The sequence below is a fragment of the Bos indicus genome, chromosome 4, assembly GCF_029378745.1.
Source record: "Bos indicus isolate NIAB-ARS_2022 breed Sahiwal x Tharparkar chromosome 4, NIAB-ARS_B.indTharparkar_mat_pri_1.0, whole genome shotgun sequence".
Taxonomy (NCBI): domain Eukaryota; kingdom Metazoa; phylum Chordata; class Mammalia; order Artiodactyla; family Bovidae; genus Bos; species Bos indicus.
In genome coordinates, this window is record NC_091763.1 from 35,510,874 (window position 1) to 35,532,475 (window position 21,602).

At 37.1% G+C, this 21,602-nt stretch overlaps 1 long non-coding RNA gene across 1 annotated transcript in view; it reads right to left on the reverse strand.

Moving 5' to 3' along the window:
• Window positions 1-21,602, reverse strand: part of LOC139182689 (uncharacterized) — a 297,930-nt gene that overhangs the window by 103,945 nt on the left and 172,383 nt on the right. Inside the window, exon 2 of the long non-coding RNA XR_011566214.1 lies at window positions 10,976-11,109. This is a non-coding gene — a long non-coding RNA (uncharacterized lncRNA). The remainder of the gene's footprint in view (window positions 1-10,975; window positions 11,110-21,602) is intronic.

A 21,602-nucleotide genomic window follows, 5' to 3' on the forward strand; every position in this document is an offset into this window, starting at 1 on the left:
TACAAGTGACAGAGACCAGCATTGGCTATTTTACACCAAAAAAGGAACATAAATATAGTGAAATTTTAGTTTAAGAAGCAATGAGCATTATACATATTAAGATAATTTTAAAATGCTAATGAAAGCCAGAAAAGACAACTTGCCTAATTTTTAGATAGGAAGATCCAGTGGTATGTTAATTATCACAAATTCAATCTAAATTTAGTTCAATCTTGATAATATACCAGTAAGATTTCTTTTAAGTATCAGATCAGATCAGTCGCTCAGTTGTGTCTGACTCTTTGCAACCCCATGAATCGCAGCATGCCAGGCCTCCCTGTCCATCACCAACTCCCAGAGTTCACCCAGACTCACGTCCATCGAGTCGGTGATGCCATCCAGCCATCTCATCCTCTTCCTCCCCTTCTCCTCCTGCCCCCAATCCCTCCCAGCATCAGAGTCTTTTCCAATGAGTCAACTCTTCACATGAGGTGGCCAAAGTACTGGAGTTTCAGCTTTAGCATCATTCCTTCCAAAGAAATCCCAGGGCTGATATCCTTCAGAATGGACTGGTTGGATCTCCTTGCAGTCCAAGGGACTCTCAAGAGTCTTCTCCAACACCACAGTTCAAAAGCATCAATTCTTCGGCACTCAGCCTTCTTCACAGTCCAACACTCACATCCATACATGACCACAGGAAAAACCATAGCCTTGACTAGACGAAACTTTGTTGACAAAGTAATGTCTCTGCTTTTGAATATGCTATCTAGGTTGGTCATAACTTTCCTTAAAGGAGTAAGCGTCTTTTAATTTCATGACTGCAGTCACCATCTGTAGTGATTTTGGAGCCCAGAAAAATAAAGTCTGACACTGTTTCCACTGTTTCCCCATCTATTTCCCATGAAGTGGTGGGACCGGATGCCATGATCTTCATTTTCTGAATGTTGAGCTTTAAGCCAAATTTTTCACTCTCCTCTTTCACTTTCATCACTTTCTGCCATAAAGGTGGTGTCATCTGCATATCTGAGGTTATTGATATTTCTCCCGGCAATCTTGATTCCAGCTTGTGTTTCTTCCAGTCCAGCGTTTCTCATGAGGTACTCTGCATAAAAGTTAAACAAACAGGGGGAGAATATACAGCCTTGACGAACTCCTTTTCCTATTTGGAACCAGTCTGTTGTTCCATGTCCAGTTCTAACTGTTGCTTCCTGACCTGCATACAAATTTCTCAAGAGGCAGATCAGGTGGTCTGGTATTCCCATCTCTTTCAGAATTGTCCACAGTTTATTGTGATCCACACAGTCAAAGGCTTTGGCATAGCCAATAAAGCATAAATAAATGTTTTTCTGGAATTCTCTTGCTTTTTCCATGATCCAGCGGATGTTGGCAATTTGATCTCTGGTTCCTCTGCCTTTTCTAAAACCAGCTTGAACATCAGGAAGTTCACGGTTCACATATTGCTGAAGCCTGGCTTGGAGAATTTTGAGCATTACTTTACTAGCGTGTGAGATGAGTGCAATTGTACGGTAGTTAGAGCATTCTTTGGCATTGCCTTTCTTTGGGATTGGAATGAAAACTGACCTTTTCCAGTCCTGTGGCCACTGCTGAGTTTTCCACATTTGCTGGCATATTGAGTGCAGCACTTTCACAGCATCATCTTTCAGGATTGGAAATAGCTCAAGTGGAATTCCATCACCTCCACTAGCTTTGTTCGTAGTGATGCTTTCTAAGGCCCACTTGACTTCACATTGCAGGATGTCTGGCTCTAGGTCAGTGATCACACCATCGTGATTATCTGGGTCATGAAGATCTTTTTTTGTACAGTTCTTCTTTTAACTATAGCAGCCAATTATTAAGTTCATATTAAAAGGAAAAAAAAAGGCAGACAATCCTTTCACAATTAAAAGTGAAAGTTGCTCAGTCATGTCCAACTCTTTGTGACCCCATGGACTATAGAGTCCATGAAATCCTCTAGGCCAGAATACTGGAGTGGGTAGCCTTTCCATTCTCCAGGGGTTCTTTCTGACCCAGGGATAGAACACAGGTCTCCCACATTACAGGCAGATTCTTCACCAGCTGAGCCACAAGAGAAGCCCATACCTCCCAAAGAGCACTGACATGGAATTAACATTGCTAGATAGTAAAACATATTATGCAGTTACAGTACTTAGAATACTATCTCTTTATTACATGTCTCTACATTACTCACAGCCTACTACTATCTTCAAGATACTTCATTGAAGTGTTCAGTTCTTCTAGGAGAGAAGGTATATCTTGAAACTAAGACAACATGATTTGGGAGATGACTAAGAACTCAAAGAAGAATCAGGTATTAAATCAATCCCATTCCTATGTATTTTCTGAAAATAAAAGGAAATGTATATTGTGTATATCATCTTTATTCATGATAGCCTAAAAGTGAAAACAACTTAGTTGTCCATAAACAGGATAATTGATAAACAAATTGCAGTATATTTACACAATGAACTAATAGCAAAACAAAACACCAATACTAAAAAAATGAAGGGATCGTAAATACCTAATGTCAAACAACAAGAACAAAATACCAAAGAATACATGCTGCATGATTCCATATACACTAAGCCCAAGAATACTGAAAAGTAATTCATGATAGGGTCTCAAGAGTCTTCTCCAACACCACAGTTTCAAAGCATCAATTCTTTGATGCTCAGCCTTCTTTATGACCCATATCTCCCATCCATACATGACTACTGGAAAAACCATAGCTTTGACTAGATGGACTTTTGTTGGGAAAGTAATGTCTCTGCTTTTTAATACATTTTGTAGGTTTGTCATAGCTTTTCTTCCAAGGAGCAAGCCTCTTATAATTTCATGGCTGCAGTCACCATCCACAGTGATTTTGGAGCACAGGAAAATAAAATCTGTCACTGTTTCCACTTTTTCCCCATCTACTGCCATGATCAGATGCCATGATCTTAGTTTTTAATGTTGAATTTTAAGCCAGCTTTTTCACTCTCCTCTTTCACCTTCCTCAACAGGCTCTTTAGTTTATCTTTAAAGCCATTCTCAGATTCCAATTCAATTAGCCCATGATTATGTATTAAAAAAAAAAAAAAACCAAAAAACTTAAATGATCAGAAAGCAGAGACATGAAGATGAGAAGCCAACATTTTAAGACATTGGGGGTAACCCTTAGAGCTGTTATATCCATTCCTTTACCACCCCCCAAGACATAAACACAGTTTCTACTGTTTTGACTTTTGAAAGGGCCAGTCAGTTTTGACTCTGAGATTTAAATGAAGTAACACTATTATTCCAGAACAATATTGGATCTTATAAGAGCTAACTTACTCCCCAAATTATTTTCTCCTTGTTAGAACGTGAGCGTCTAATGTGCTTCACTGTCTGGATGGTCAATTGCTTCTGAATTTATGATTAAGAGTAGTAAATCTTACAGTAACCTGTCCATTTTTATATGAATTGAGTTCCTTAGTGAGTATAACCAAAGCTATATAAAAGGCAGCATTACTAAGTCTATAATACTAGCAGACACATGAAAGACAGAGAAGTTAAAACCAATTTAAGAATAAGTTCTCTTCCAGTACATTTCTCTTAATAATGTAAGGAGTTCAGTTCAGTGGGTTGGATACCACATAACATTCTTGTCTATGTGAGCTACAAAATCCATATTGGAAGCCAATGATTGGTTTTTGTGGATGAAAAACTACTCAGCCATAGTGAAAGCCAAGTCTATCTTAATCAGGGATAGTCCAAGTAGTTGAGAACATATATATACCCTCCATCCCTGGGATCTATTTATTTAAGAACCATTTAAAAACAATAAAGACAAGGGCTGATCAATACCTATGAAGCATGAAGCAAGTTATCACACTGAGTATATGAAAAATCTTTTCTACATCAGAGGTTTGTTTGTTTTTTTTTAATAAGTATTCAAGGGAAACACAATTATTTTCTTGACCCTGACCCACATCTCTCTCTCTAAATTATATCATCATATTTCATTCTTGCTCTTGCAAAGTTCCCAAGCATCTCATCAGATATCTTTTGCCCAGGAAACTGATACAGTTTCTGATCTGAGGCTTCTGTTTTTTCGGGCAGTTCTGCATTTACAAAGGAAGATAGATGATATTAATTTATGGTAAGTTGTTAAAATACAAAGTATGACAGATATCTAAGCACTGTGCTAAGGGAACCGGAGAAGAGAATGTTTCAGTTAGGTGATCTGAGAGTACTGACTGGAGAAGTCAAGTGTTCAATATGCACTCTCTAGAGAAAAGATAAAATTTTGAAAGAAAATAATGGAAGAATGAAAAAGAAGTGTATAATCTATGAACAAGGTACACTGCTTAATAGATGGATTGTGAAATATTTAGGTTCCATATTAAAGAACTTGTTTATTTTTTCTGCAGTAGGCACTCATTAGGTGAGTTTGACCAGGTAAGTGATTCAGCCTGACCTGTGCTTCAGGAAGATAATTCTGACAATATCATGCAGAATGGATTAGAATGAAGAATACTAGAGAAGCAGAGATCAGTTTGGAAGAAGAAAAAAGGACTTAAGACACAAAATGGAAAAAATATATATTATGGATGTAGAATCAATAGAATTTGATAAGCAAGTAGAATTGAGAAACAACTATTGGGGTAATTCTAAAAAAGCTTTTCGTCATTCACCATCTCTTGTGGGAAACACAATGGACCAGAAGTATAAGAAAACAAGTCGTCTCCCTGAAAACCAAGTTTCAAAAGCATAGTCATATCTCCTAAGTACAAGAAGTGAAGAACATCATACAATGGAGGGATAGGCACTATGAATAATTCTGGGAAAAGACTAGGCAACCTATTAGGTCATTTTTTGTCTGTGACTTTTGTATTAATGGAATGGAATATGTGTTTTCCTTTTCACAGCATAGCTAACTGCCACTACCTCCTTTTAGCCTGCTTCCCTCTTTCATTCTTGTTTCTGTTTCCCAAGAACTGCATCCTGCATTCCTTCCTTCCAGCACTGTTTTTAGTACACTTGCTTTTTTGTTTTTACATGTTTCATTTAATAATCCTGATTCCCTTTTCACCATTGTGAGCCTCTGAAGCCATTTGCAATATTCTTAAGTCAGGACATGTTGATTCTCCATACTAATGACTGAGCTGCCTAAGACTAAACTGAGTCCCCACAACCTGCTTTGGATTTGATTCATTTTCTTTCCTTGAGTGGGTCCACTTTTCCTAATGGGGCTCCACAACTTTGCTGATTTTCTGCTGTTTCCATTTCCTTAACTCTTCACAGCCTCTTATTTTACATCCAGCCTGTCTCCTTTGTAGTCAGGACACAAAGGTACTGGGTTGTCACCATTTTTCGAATACTAATGCTGAGGCAGATAGCCATCACAATGAAACAGGCCGAAGGTTACTGGAAAGATTCTCAGTGTTGCTTGAAATTTGGTGTCATTAGTCACTTTATCCCAAGGTTTCAGAAACAAGCAATACAATTACATGTTCAGTTCAGTTCAGTCGCTCAGTCATGTCCAACTCTTTGCGACCCCATGAAGTGCCGCACGCCAGGCCTCCCTGTCCATCACCAACTCCCGCAGTTCACTCAAACTCACATCCATCGAGTCGGTGATGCCATCCAGCCATCTCATCCTCTGTCGTCCCCTTCTCCTCCTGCCCCCCTATTCTCATATCTTTGCTTCCTCTTACTGTGAAAAAAAAAATCGCTCTGGAGAAATATTGCTCTAGGCACCAGTGTAACTGGATCAATGTAAAATCGAAGTATATTTTATATCATGTAAGATTTAAGGCTATTTTATAACTTTTTAAAAAAATAGATTAGTTTTTATTTCATTAAGCTTTCTATATGAATTTGTTTAAGTTAAAATTGACTTGCATTCATGAATCCTGGTTCTAAATCTCAAAATGTTAGTATATAACAGTGCTAAAAACAGTCTAATCATTCTATCTGGGTCTTATTTTCTTATTCATAGGATGAGAAACTGGACCAAACAAACTTTATAGACCCAAACTGTTTTAGAACACAGCCAGTATCATGAAGATAGTTTCCTTTTATCTTATAAGAGATTATATTATTCTCCTGGCCCTTCCTCCACGTTCATACCTGCTTCTCTCAACCAATAACAAAAAATTTTAAAAAAGAAAAGAAATCCTAGAAATTGTACTTTGGTTTAGTAGTGTATTTTTTGCAATGTTTTTCATAATTTTTATGTACATAATAATATCTACTGATTAAGTCAATATCAGAAATTAATTCAAAAGTAAGTTTGCACCGTCATCAAATTAGAAATCCAGTGTAATTTCCTTGGCTTCTATATTAATTGTACTTTACAGTGATAATTAATATTCTTTATAAAGAATGGCTCTTTTCCATGCCACAAATTTGATCATGATTCTTTTTCAAATCTACAGAACCAATTTAGAAGAAATGAGATATGTTTTGTGTAAGACTTAAAAAAAAAAGAATAATATCCTATCGTGACCAATTATTTCAAGAATGTTTGCCTCCTGCTGTGTAAAACTTTATTTGCTTGGGGCAGTATGGAGTCCTTATTTGTTTAAGCTTCATTTAAAATATACCATACAGTACAAAATGCCATATCACGGATGCTGTGGTTCATTAACTCAAGGCCATATCATACTCAAAAAGGAACATAGTTCTTCAATTAATCTATAGATTTTGGATAACTGTGCAGAACTTATTACCATTCAAGATAATTATATACTTTTAGCATTTTTATTTTTGGTTTAGTGAAAGTTCATTTCTCAATAGCATTTACTCTTTTTTCAAACTGCTGCCGACATAAACCATTCTGTTTTCAAAATTCTTCCCAAATTCATTCTCCCATGTACACTTGTTGGAAGCTTTAGTGGTATCTAAATTAGACTTGGCAGAAATAAAGAGACTTTCAACTTTTGGACGGCACCTCCTATGGGGCACTGGTTTGAAAGAGGCAAATTGAAAATGAAAGAGATTTGATGTTTCAAGGACTAAAGCAAAAAATGTTTGAAAGTGGCATAATTTAAAACTACAATAACCTATGTTTACTTATAATGGCTAGGGAATGCCATGGTTTGCTTAATTGAGAACTGTAGGTAATTCAAGGATACATATGCCATATGTGGATTACTGATTTTCAAAATGCAATGTGATAAAATACATTCAGCCCTAAAACTTGGTTTTACCAAAATTTGAACTTTGGGGATTCAGATGGTTCTTCATTGTTTGTATATTCTTGGGTTGCCAAAACATACTCCCTTTCTAGCAAAAGATGAGTTTTTATTCCATCCCAAAGAAAGCAACGTGTCTTGTAACAAAGAAGAGGGTTGACTGGTTACAAACAATTGTATGTTTTTAAAAAATATGTGTTCTATATTCCTACTGCTTGTCAGAAGAGTCTGTATGTGGGAGCTCAGGAGCAATTCAAGACCTGGACAGGACGCACTGGATAGAACCTATATGAAGATCTGCTTATCCACCAAGTATTTTGGTCCACTAATTCTACCAAATGGAGATCTACTAGAAGCTAGACACTTCTTTAAGTACATGCAATAGAGTTATTGTTCACTTTAGCGTTCATTGCTTAATATAGTGAAAATGAAGAAGCAAGAAGTCAGGATTGTGAAGATGCTGTAGAAGGAAAAAAGGAATAAAAAACATGAAAACATATCTGGATTTATCCATTCAAACACAATTAAGTAGTTCTATCTTGCAGATGTTGCATAAAATTCAGGAGAAAAAGATTGTTAAGGAATTGAAGTCTAAAAGAGGAGAAAAAAAATATAATACATTATCACAAGTACTCAAAGAGAAGTAGGCAGAAAGTACTAAGGGAAAAAAAAAAGAAAAAGAGGATGGTCAGATTTTAGTTCAAGGAGGAAACTGGAAATTGTTAAGAATCGCCATGGATTGGAGGTAATTTTTTTTAATTTTTTAATTGGAGGATAATTGCTTTATAATGTTGTTTTCTGCCATATAATATTGTGAATCAGTTGTGTGTGTGTGTGTGTGTGTGTATACACATGTATATATGGCCTTCCCAAGTGGCTCAGTGTTAAAGAATCCACCTGCCAAAGCAGGAGAAACAGAGATGTGGGTTTGATGCCTGGAGGAGGAAACAGCAACCCACTCCAGTATTCTTGCCTAGAAAATCTCATGGACAGTGGAGCCTGACAGGCTACAGTCCATGGGGTGCAAAGAGTTGGAAACGACTTAGCGCACACACATATATATACATACATATACACACATGCACACACACACACACACCCTCCCTCTTGAGCCTTCCTCCCACCCCACCATATCTTGCCCCTCTATCTAATCACAGAGCACCAGGCTGGGCTTCCTGTGTTATATAGTAGCTTCCCACTAGTTATCTACTTCACACATGATAGTGTATATATGTCAGTGCTACTTTCTCAATATCACCCACCTTCTCTGTCCCCTGCTGTGTCCATAAGTCCATTCTGTCCATGTGTTTCCACTCCTTCCCTACAAAGAGGTTCATCAGTACCATCTGTTGTTAGATTCCATATGCTGCTAAGTCGCTCAGTCGTGTCTGACTCTGTGCGACCCCATGGACTGCAGCCTACCAGCCTTCTCCATCCCTGGGATTCTCCAGGCAAGAACACTGGAGTGGGTTGCCATTTCCCTCTCCAATGCATGAAAGTGAAAAGTGAAAGTGAAGTAACTCAGTCGTGTCTGACTCTTAGTGACCCCATGGACTGCAGCCTACCAGGCCCCTCCATCCATGGGATTTTCCGGGCAACAGTACTGGAGTGGGGTGCCATTGCCTTCTCCCTAGATTCCACATATATATGCTTTAATATACTATATTTGTTTCTCTCTTTCTGACTTACTTCACTCTGTATAACAAGCTCTAGGTTCATCCCCTGCACTACAACTGGCTCAAATTCATTCCTTTTTATGGCTGAGTAATATTCCATTGTGTATACATACCACAACTTCTTTACCCATTCTTCATCTCCGATGGACATCTAGGTTGCTTCCATGTTCTGGCTATTGTAAGTAATGTTGCAGTGAACACTGAGGTACACTAAATTGTGGTTTTCTCAGGATATATATGGTTTTCTTAGGGTATATGCCCAGAAGTGAGATTGCTGGGTCATATGGTAGTCTTGCCTGGAGAAGAGAATGGCAACCCAATCCAGTAACCTGCCTGGAGAATCACATGCTGGCAGGTTACAGTCCATGGGGTGGGAAAAAGTTGGACATGACTGAGGGTACTTGAAGTTTTTCACCTTGCAACCTGGAAAGTAAGAAACAAACCCCATTTCTCCAAGATTCCCAAACATATCCGGGTATTTCTTAAAACATTCTGTCAACAGGAACTTTGCCTCTATTTTGCCTCTGTGGGCTTCTCAGGTGGCACAAAGGTAAATAATTCACCTGCCAATGCAGAAGACACAGGAGACGTGGGTTCAGTCTCTGGGTCTGGAAGATCCCTTGGACTGGGAAATAACAACCAGTAGTCTTTGCTTGTAAATTTATTTTATAAATATGTATTTTATAAATAACCTTAGAACAATCAGGTAGAAATCAGTAAGATCAAAACTTTAAATTCCATGGTTCTCCAGTTCCGACCTTATTCTGATGCTTATTAAGCATATGCATAAAACAACCACTCAGAAACACAGACTTTTTTTCAAATGCACACGGAGGATTTAGATAAAAATGACCATGTGCTGGATTTAAAGCAAGTCTATCTTGATCCACTAAGGCAGCTGTAACAAAATATGACAGAGTGGGGATTTAATAAACAATAGAAAGCTTTTTCTCTCAGTTCTGGAGGCTGCAGGTCCAAAATCAGGATACCAGCATGGTCTCATGAGGTCTCTCTTACAGAACACAAACTTCTTATTGTATCTTCACATGACATAAAGGCACTAGCAAGCTCCCTGGAACCTCTTTTATGAATGCTAATCTCATTCATAAGCGTTCCACCCTCATGACCTAAGTACTTCCCCAATCCCCGCCTCTTAATATCATCACACTGAGCAGTAGGATTTCAACATAATTTCAGGGGGACACAAACATTCAAACTATAACAAAGTCTCAACAAATTTCACATCATTAAAATCATGCAGAATATGATTTAGGCAAGAAATAAAATTAACAAGTGGATTCTTATGTATTGAAAAATTTTAGAAATTAAATTCAAAATAACGCACACATGGAGGAAAAATAAAAATAAAAACTGAAAAATATTTTGAACTAAATGAAAATGAGAACAACAACAGATTTTCTATATCTAGAAATCAACGAAGGAATAAAAAATACAAAGAAAGTATGAAAGGAAACAATTTAAGAGCAAATATTTATTAAATAGAAATGTGAATCAAAGAAATTAAAATTTGATTGTATGAAAAGACAATAAAATTTATGAGCCCCTAATCAAGAAAAAAATAAAGTGTATATAATCAATATCAGGAATGAAAAAGGAGTCTTTATGCCATTTTCAACAGACATTAAGAGCAAATAACAATAAATCATAACAATTATCAAGAAAAAGGAAAACAGATAAAATAGACTAATATCCCGGGAAAGATATCCTACCAATATGACAGAAGAAATATAAAATCTGAATAGATCTTTATCAATAATTTGTTAAATCTCTAATCAGAAAACTGCAAAAGAATGAAATCTCCAGCCCATATGACATAAGCAGATGATTATACCAAACTCTTTAAGAAGAAATAATATTATTCATTTCCAAAATTTTCCAGAAAATTGAAAAAGAGGGAGCACTACAGACCTCAATTTATTGAACCAGAGCAACATTGATTCCAAAATCTGACAAATTTAGCATGAGTAAAAATCACTCTTATGATCACATATGTAAAAATCCTAAATAAAATATCCCTAAACCAAATTCAGCAATGCACTAAAAGGATAATAAGTCATTTCCAAGTTGGATTTATATTCAGAATGCAATATGGTTTCAAAATCAGTCCATGTAACTCACCACATTAATAGATCTGCTCTCATTATTCCAGGTAGCTTCTCCACCACCATTCTTTACTCATCTCCACCATGAGTGTGCCCTGGCATGTTGATAAGCTTCACTGGCTTTCTAGTTTGACATGTCAATGGAAGACACTGAAAAAGAAAACAATAGAAAATTGATATCACATATGCTGTCCATTTGGACTGGTGCATTTATAAACCCCAAGTTAGAGCTTTGATTGTGTAGTCCTCTCTTGTTGTTGGGTAGTTGGTTGCTTAGTCCCTCAGTCATGTCCAACACGTTTGTAGCCCCATGGGCTGTAGCCTGCCAGGCTCCTCTGTCTATGGGATTTCCCAGGAAAGAATACTGGAGTGGGTTGCTATCTCCTTCTCCAGGGGATTGTCCCAGCAAAGGGACTGAACCCATGTCTCCTGCATTGCAGGTGGATTCTTTACAGCTGAGCCACCAGGAAAGCCCACAGTCCTCTTTTACAGTGTTGTATTTCATGAAAGTTAGGGAATCAATGCCCTCCCATCCTTTTGGATTTGATATGATAAAGTTCCCCACTGAAACTAGTTTTGAGGAGCTCTACCAGTTCCTATAATATATTCTTAACCCTCTCTATGTCTTTTTACAACTTCTTTCCTGCTGATCACAGAGAAGCAAAAGGAAAGTCTTGTGATCATCTCAATACATGAAGAAAAAGTGAAATCATTCTATATTACTTCCTGCAGTACAGTTTTTTATTGTGGTAAAAGTCACATAATATAAAACACACTATTTTAACGATATTTAACTGGACCTTTCAGTGACACTAAGTACATTCATGTTGTTGTGCAACTCTCACCATCATCCATCTCTGGAAGTTTTCACTTTCTTAAATTGAAACTCTGTTCCCATGAAATACTAAGTCCTCATTCCTTCTCCCCACCTCCCCACCACCCTGGACCCTGCCATCTACCAATGTGCTTTCTGACTCTGAATTTGACTGTTCTAGCTACATATAAGTAGAATTAAACAGTATTTGTCTGCATCTACTGTATACCATAATGTGTTTTTAAAGGTTAACTTAATATATGTCCTACAAACAGATTATATCTTCTCTTTTTTCCACTTTGCTGTATAGTTAGAAAATTAATTATTAATTATCTACTTTATACATTAATTATCTATTTTATACATAGTAGTGTGTCTATGTCAATCCCAATCTCCCAATCCTTAACAAACTAAGATTAGAAGAAAATATTAACCTGATAAAGAGTAAACCAAGAGGCCCCTGGCAAACATCATACATAATGATGAACTGTTTAAAGCTTTCCCTTTAAGATCAGGAATAAGACAAGAATGCACACTAACATCATTTTAATTCAATTCAATATTGGTGTGTTTAACCTATACAACAGAAAAAGAGAAAGAAATACATAAGATTTTGAAAAGATGTTTTAAATCCGTAGTTTGTTTTCTACATAGGAATATGTAGAAAATGTAAAATAAGAAACAGATAAAGAATTAGAATCAATAGGAGGGAGAGTGAGATGGTGGAGTAAGAGGAATGGAGCTCACTTCACCCCACACATACATCAAAAGTACATCTACATGTGGAAAAATTCTCACAGAAAACTAACTGGAAAAAGGCAGAACTCCCATACAACCAAAGCTGCAAGTAAAGTTCCTACTAACAAGATAGGATGGGGGAAAAAGCATCAAGTTGATGTTTGTCCCCCTGGGAGGGGTTTAACAAAAAAGAAAAGACCACAAGACAGTCTGTTGCCCTGAGACATGACTGGGTGAAGCTACAGACTGTGTGTCCCAGTCCTGGGGCCCTATGTGGAGGAGACAAGCCTCTTTGGCTGTTGGAAGAATATCCAGGGCAAACAAGAACACTGCTACTGCTGCTGCTGCTAAGTCCCTTCAGTCGTGTCCAACTCTGTGTGACCCCATAGACAGCAGCCCACCAGGCTCCACCGTCCTTGGGATTCTCCAGGCAAGAACACTGGAGTGGGTTGCCATTTCCTTCTCCAATGCATGAAAGTGAAAAGTGAAAGTGAAGTCGCTCAGTCGTGTCTGACTCTTAGCGACCCCATGGACTGTAGCTGACCAGGCTCCTCCATCCATGGGATTTTCCAGGCAAGAGTACTGGAGTGGGGTGCCTAGAAAAGCCTAGAATCCACTCAGGAGAGTATGCAGATACTGATTTGTCAATAGACAAGGTGGAGAGAGCTCTGCATGAGTACCTGCTGTCTCACCACACTCCTTGATGCCAGCTTGGGAAACACCTGGGTTCCACTCATTCTGAAGGCCACACAGCCATTCAAATCACCAAAAGCAACACGCCACAGTTCCTGCTCCCAAGCAAATGCTCCAGCCTTGTCCAACACAAGTCACATGTTGGTGCTGGATACAGGGCGGGCAAGTCTTTGGAGAAGGCTCAAAGTAGGGTTACAGAGGAGACCAGCAGCTTGGGGTGTGGTCCAGGTAGACTTCTTTTTCACTTCAAGCATCTCTTCTGACCACAGTGATATGAAACTAGAAATCAATCATGAGAAAAACAGGAAAAGAATGAACACATGGAGTCTGAACAACCAGCTACAAACAAAGCAAAACAGAAATCATGAAGTAATGACCAGGAAGAAAAGGGAGGGGAAAATGAGCAAATATCTGAACATTTACTTCAAAAAAACAAAACAGGATTCCTAAATGGTTAATAAATGTGTTAAGAGAATACTCAAATTCATGAGTCATCAAGGAAATAAAATGTATAATCACAGTGAAATATTAACCCTCACCAATTAGAACTCATAATAAACTTATAAAGTACTGGTGTAGATGTGGAGCAAAAAGAACACTCTAACACTACAGTTGGGATGTCAGTTGGTTTAAAATTATCTGTCAGTCATGAAGATAGATAACCCCTATGATATGGCAACATCATTACTAGAATTATATTCAGAGAGTCAGGTCCATAGACATTAAAAAGCCCGGGTGAGAATGTTCATACAGCATTATTTTTAATAGTCAAAAATTTAGACCATCTAAATATATATCACAATCAAATGGATTAAAAATGGTAATATTCATACAGTGGAGAAGAAGTAAATATCTACTGTTGCATAGACAAGTCTCACAAACATAGTGAAAGAAGCCAGACAAAATGAATATAGCAGTACAGTTCTATTGATGTAATTTCAAAAAAAAGACAAAATTAAACAATAATTTCGGGGAGGTACACATACTTAGATAGTAAAATTAAAGCAAAGCTATGATACTATTATAATCAAATTCAGAAGATTGTTTCCTTGGTGAGGATAGGTGGAGACAAGAGAGGGGTTTTGGAGTTCTAACCAAGCCATTGTTACATGCTTTTGATTTGCAATTATTTCACTGAGCTGTATAAGTTCTGTCTCTTTTCCTAATGTACATTATATTTTGAAATAAATAAAAGATTTAAAATCAAAATTATTAAAAAAAATACTGGATAGAAAATGAAGCTGTTAATTAAACTGACTATAGACTTTAGAACAACATTAAAAGCCAGAAAACAAACAAGTGAAAAAAAACTTACATCAATGGTGGGCACATAAACTATAATTAATTGATTATTTTAAGTTTTATACTCATTAACAGCAGACTGGGATTTTAAAGGCAAAATAAAAATCAGTAATAGACTATAGAGGAAAACATTTTTTTGAACATTTAAGCATAATGTGAAGTTTTGTCCCTGATTTTTTTGTACTGTGTCTATTATCTTGCCTTTAAAATGAAAAAGTTTTTGCTGATAAAGACAACACTTAGCTCAAGCCCATTTTTCTAGAATTCCAAAAATAAAAAAAGAAAATATTCTGTGCTATTATAGTACTCCAAAAATGTAATGCTAAAAGGTAATTGAGGGACTTTAAGTGTATCTTATTTATAAGATAGAGGAGGGACCTCACATAAAGAGGGTACAACTTTGATAGAGGCATGATGACATTAGAAGTATGGTTGAGTTCAGGAAACTAGGAGTGGCTGCATGTGGCAACAGTCACAATAGCAGAGCAAAAAAACTAAAACTGACTGTATAAGAAGCATTTAGATGATCCTGAGAGGAAAATGATTAGACTAGATACTTATTTTAGGAAAACCTCCTCACAGGTGAATATTGGAAAGAGGGAATATTGAAATCCTGGGGACCAATTAGGATCTTTTCAAGTCCAGGAAAGAAGTGATGAACATCTTAACTAAGGAGCAAATACATCACTAGGCATGAAAGTTCCAATTTGAAAAAAAGAAAAGAGCAGTAATATTAATAAGACCTAATGAGGACTAAGGTACCAGAAAAAAACTTGATTACTATTTCCAAAGCTTTCAGACTGCATGGGGAATTTAACAAAATGCAGTAGAGAAATGAGGATCACCCAGGCCACTTTCCCAAGATAGTCCCCCTCTAGGCCTGCTGGCATCGTCATTATTAACAGAACACTTTTTAATTCTCAAAAATGTCCCAGATTGAATGATAAATTCTATGGTCACCTTAGTATTATTATATAGGAAGAAGGGTATATGTGTAACTTGAAAAGCTACTATAGTTTCAGATATGTTGATTTTGTTATTTTGATATCTATTGATTAACATATTCCCTGTAATAGGAAGTTGAGTTTTAGAGCTATAAAGAAATATCTGAGCAGAAAACTTCAGAGTTTGAAAAAATAATATACAAAGTCAAAGGAAAATACATGAGTGGAGATAATATCATTCTGGAAGAGGTGTTGCATTAAAAAAAAAAAAAAAGCCATGAAAGATCTCATTCCCAACTACAACTAGTAATTCAGATTCATGTGATACTCCTTTCAATAGCCAACCTCCTTCATTAAAAAAGATAGCTTTACATAGGCATTTCTGTCACTCCTTGAAAATTTTTCATCCTTTTCCTCTTATCCTTGTCTCCTCATTAGCTTTTACCTATCACCATGTAGAGTGGAATTCACAGGTGACTCAGTGGCAAAGAATCCACCTGCCAATGCAGGAGACACAGATTCAACACCTGGGTCAGGAAGATTCCCTGGAGAAGAAAATGGCAACCCATTCCAGAATTCTTGCCTGAGAAATCTCATGAACAGAGGAGCCTGGTGGGCTGCAGTCCATGGGGTTACAGAGTCAGACGACTTAGCGACTAAACAACAACAACAACAAAATGTAGAATGGAAGTTAGCCTTGTGAAGAAAGGGAGTCATCAATAATCAACAGGAAAAGGAAAGCCTTGTTGTTTTTGGAGTGGGATATTTATAATACAAGACTGTCTTATTTTGCTTTTTTAGAGAACTGGCTGAAAACTGTTCATTCTCTGGATATTATGTGACCCTTCCCTACCCTTATCCACTCTTGCCAAATGGTTCATTAACTCTTAAGTATTGAAATGGCAAGAGTTTGGCAACATGGTTCAGTAAGGCTTAATGTGGGATGACATTCTCCAAAATAATATTTGGTCCGGAGGGAACTTAGAAACCAGTAGCTAATTGGACTGAAAGGAAAGTTGGGGACATGCACTCCAGTTCACTCTTCCCAGAATCACTTCCTTTATCAATTTATAACAGAAATCTTGGCTTAGATACATAAGATCATTCTTCACATTTTGAACAACTTACAATGTATTGGTGCTTAATATTTCATTAGATTAAAAAAAAAAGGTATATGTATTGAAATCACTTTTTCTTATATTTCTTTTTCAACTGCACTATTCATCTTAGTATTCTTTGTTGCTTGCTGCTCACATAGGATTATCTTATCACAGCTGGAAAACAATGAAAAAGGAACATAGCTGAGTATAATACTTCAGTTCTAGGCTAGTGAAGTATGGATGGTTTGGAATAGAAAAGAGAAACAGCTGTATGACTTCCTTGAGTATGTGATGGGTAATTTGTCAAGTTCTAAGCAAAAAATCCAGAGAATCATATTATGCACAAGGTCAGTAAAAGTTTTAGGACTGTTTTTTCTAAACAAAATGAAAACGCCAGGAATGGAGCTAAATGACCCAGGCTTCATACTTGGGGGAACTAGGAGAGTTGTCGTCGGATATTTAAGACATCTTATTCTGGCCTATCAAAAAAGTAAAATGACAGCTAACAAATAAAGCTAAGTATGCTTACTTTTCATGAGATAGAATGCTATGTGTAGGGATTTGGGGTGTGGGATGTTGGAGACAAGAAAGAATAAACATACAAGTTAAAAATTCCAAATAAAAGATTTTTGTATATGTGATTAAGTCAACCCTCAGACAGAAGACCTGTGAGGAACAGGATCACCTCACACTAAGTTTTATGGACACCCATCACCTTCTTCACAGTGTTTCCTCATTTTTGTAAATATAGACTTATAATTTTAAGTTTAATAAAAATATAGTCACCAACTATAGGACTTTTGAAAAGTCATTAACTTTGGGTCTTAGTTTCTGTATCTGTCAAATAAGCATGCTGAACATGTTTGGTAGCAAGATAGTGTGGAATCCAGAGCAGCTATGGGAAGTTGGATAAGAGCTGACATGGAAAATTGATTCTGTTTTAGCAAAAATCTGAATTTTTTGAGAGAGACAATACTCATTGAGACTTGCACATAGACTTAAATGAGAAGAATGCAAAATCAACTACCCAATAAATATAACAAAATCTAAAATCTTCTATAGATCATGATTGCCTGGTATCCTCTATCAGAGTATATATCTCTTGGACCTACTTCCAGCATTCCTGAGGTCATCATTTATGAAAAAAATTATGAGGAATATAGGCATTTGAGTCAACCACATGCTATCATGCTATCCAAACAAAAGCAGTTTTGTATAAAAATGATTTGTATGTGAAAAATCATACCAAGTTTAATCACTGTAGATGAGATCATTGATGCTAAGTCCACAGTTCTTTTAAACAAATAGAAAATGGCTGCTTTCACATAGCCTGATCTGATTCAGACTGTCTCAGTTGAACAAGTGACACAGGCTGGTTCTGTTTACAATATTATATAAGTTTGCATATAGCTGTCGCTTTATATATTGTAACTCATTTTTACTTTTTAGCCCAACTCACTCAGTGGCTAGCTTCTTAGAACTATGTGTTCTTTCCATTGCCTTACATTTCTGTTATCCATTGAATTATTCTACCCTACCCAAGCATATTTTGAAAGTATTCAAAGAGAAAAATCTTTTTATTTATTTGTTTGTTTTGCAAAGTTGCAAACTTTGCTTCTAGTTTGGAAGCATTTGAAATAAAAATCCTAATGGCATATTTTGGGAATACTCTCTCTGTGATTCTACAAGGCAAATGTCACAAATCAAACAGTTATAATAGTGGACTCTTCAGTCACCATCATCCTGAAAAGATCAGTTCACTATCAAGTGGAGAATCATGTTATTTTCTTTTGTGAAAGCTCTACAGAGGTGTACTAATTAGTCCAAGCGTAATAAATCACGGAGAAGGCAGTGGCAACCCACTCCAGTACTCTTGCCTGGAAAATCCCATGGACGGAGGAGCCTGGTAGGCTGCAGTCCATGGGGTCTCTAAGAGTTGGACACGACTGAGTGACTTCACTTTCACTTTTCACTTTCCTGTATTGGAGAAGGAAATGGCAACCCACTCCAGTGTTCTTGCCTGGAGAATCCCAGGGATGGGGCAGCCTGGTGGGCTGCCGTCTACAGGATTGCACAGAGTCAGACATGACTGAAGAGACTTAGCAGCAGCAGCAGTAATAAATCAAATTGGGAAAATTATTTGCTAGCAAATATGCAGTCCTTGAGGAAAGCACCTGAAATAAAATTGCTTTACACTCATAAGGGATAACTCCTCTGACTTTCTTCAGAAACAGAGCTACATAAATCTAATAAGAAAAATCAAGATGGCATTTCACCACTTAAGACATTAAGTGTTCTCACATAGAACAGTTTTAATAAAGAAATATCATAGAGCATATTTTATCATCTTTTATAATCTGATTTTGGTAAGAACTGTCTGAAACATATTGACTAGAGAAATATCATATTGACTTTGCTCTATACTCATATGTTTGTCAGTCAATAAGTCTTTTCAAATAACACAGGATTCAAGAGCAGGAAAATAATAATAAATGATGAGTCTTTAGTGAATTTTAGTTCAGTTCAGTTCAGTCACTAAGTCTTGTCCAACTCTTTGCAACCCCATGAACCACAGCACGCCAGGCCTCCCTGTCCATCACCAACTCCCAGAGTTTACCCAAACTCATGTCCATTGAGTCAGTGATCCCATCAAACCATCTTATCCTCTGTCGTCCCCTTCTCCTCCTGCCTTCAATCTTTCCCAGCATCAGGGTCTTTTCAAATGAGTCAGCTCTTTGCATCAGGTGGCCAAAATACTGGAGTTTCAGCTTTAACACCAGTCCTTCCAGTGAATACCCAGGACCAAATTCAATGGACTGGTTGGATCTCCTTGCAGTTCAGGGGACTCTCAAGAGTCTTCTCCAACACCACACTGCAAAAGCATCAATTCTTCTGTGGCCAGCCCTCTTTATAGTCAAACTCTCACATCCATACATGACCACTGGAAAAAACCATAGCCTTGAATAGATGGACATTTGTTGACAAAGTAATGTCTCTGCTTTTCAATATGCTGTCCAGGTTGGTCATAACTTTCCTTCCAAGGAGTAAGTGTCTTTTAATTTCATGGCTGCAATCACCATCTGCAGTGATTTTGGAACCCCAAAAAAATAAAGTCAGCCACTGTTTCCACTGTTTCCCCATCTATTTGTCATGAAGTGATGGGGCCGGATGCCATGACCTTAGTTTTCTGAATGTTGAGCTTTAAGCCAACTTTTTCACTCTTCTCTTTCACTTTTATCAAAAGTCTCTTTAGTTCTTCTTCACTTTCTGCCATAAGGGTGGTGTCATCTGCATATCTGAGGTTATTGATATTTCTCCCAGCAATCTTGATTCCAGCCTGTGCTTCATCCAGCCCAGCGTTTCTCATGATGTACTCTGCATAAAAGTTAAATAAACAGGGTGACAATATACAGCCTTGATGTACTCCTTTTCCTATTTGGAACCAGTCTGTTGTTCCATGTCCAGTTCTAACTGTTGCTTCCTGACCTGCATACAGGTTTCTCAAGAGGCAGGTCAGGTGGTCTGGTATCCCCATCTCTTTAGAATTTTCCACACTTTATTGTGACCCATACAGTTAAAGGCTTTGGCATAGTCAATAAAGCAGAAATAGATGTTTTTCTGGAACTTTCTCACTTTTTCATTGATCCTGCGGATGTTGGCAATTTGATCTCTGGTTCCTCTGCCTTTTCTAAAACCAGCTTGAACATCAGGAAGTTCACGGTTCACATATTGCTGAAGCCTGGCTTGGAGAATTTTAAGCATTACTTTACTAGCATGTGAGATGAGTGCAATTGTGCGGTAGTTTGAGCATTCTTTGGCATTGCCTTTCTTTGGGATTGGAATGAAAACTGACCTTTTCCAGTCCTGTGGCCACTGCTGAGTTTTCCACATTTGCTGGCATATTGAGTGCAGCACTTTCACAGCATCATCTTTCAGGATTTGAAATAGCTCATCTGGAATTCCATCACCTCCACTAGCTTTGTTCATAGTGATGCTTCCTAAGGCCCACTTGACTTCACATTCTAGGATGTCTGGGTCTAGGTGAGTGATCACACCATCGTGATTATCTGAGTCATGAAGATTTTTTTTGTACAGTTCTTCTGTGTATTCTTGCCACCTTTTCTTAATATCTTCTGCTTCTGTTAGGTCCATACCATTTGTGTCCTTTATTGAGCCCATTTTTGCATGAAATGTTCCCTTGGTATCTCTAATTTTCTTGAAGAGATCTCTAGTCTTTCCCATTCTGTTGTTTTCCTCTATTTCTTTGCACTGATCGCTGAGGAAGGCTTTCTTATCTCTCCTTGCTATTCTTTGGAATTCTGCATTCAAATTGTTATATCTTTCCTTTTCAATTGAATTTCAATTGAATTTTAGTTCAATTAACCTTTATTTTGACTGCAATGTCTGACTTCTTCTCCTGCTTCTAGATTTCCTTAGTCTGGTCAATTGGAAAAGTTAAGTGTAACCAGAATCTGAGAAAAGCAAACATACTGCTCTTCTGCAAAAACTCTACACTAAGTTAAAAAAACTTGAACAGAACACAACTGGACACTAACCATATTTTATTGAAAAAAAAAATGAATTGGCCAAGGTATCTGTTGATAACTCAATTTAGTAAACTGAGTTTTTTTTTAGCATCTGACTTGACGCTTTTTTTCACGTTATAAATCATCGAGTGATTGTTTTTTAATTCCAACGATTTCAACTACTATATACATGTGAGAATGACTATCCAAATTTCTGATCCAACTATTCCATGATGTTCAGTACCTATGAATAACAATCTCTTATGCAAGATCTCCCAGATATACGTACCTCAATAGACTTTGAACTCAAATTTTTGCTTTTCTCTTTTGAAATCTGTTTCCAGTATTCACCAGTTGCTTTTTAATGTATTTCTCACTTTATTATAAGCTTGTTGAGTGTAAAATGTGTGCTTATATTTACCTCTATGTATACTCAACACCAGAACACTGAGAAAATTAATGAACATTTGAATGACAGTCTAGATACAATCAATCCTGAAACCTCAAATTCATCATGGCTATTCCT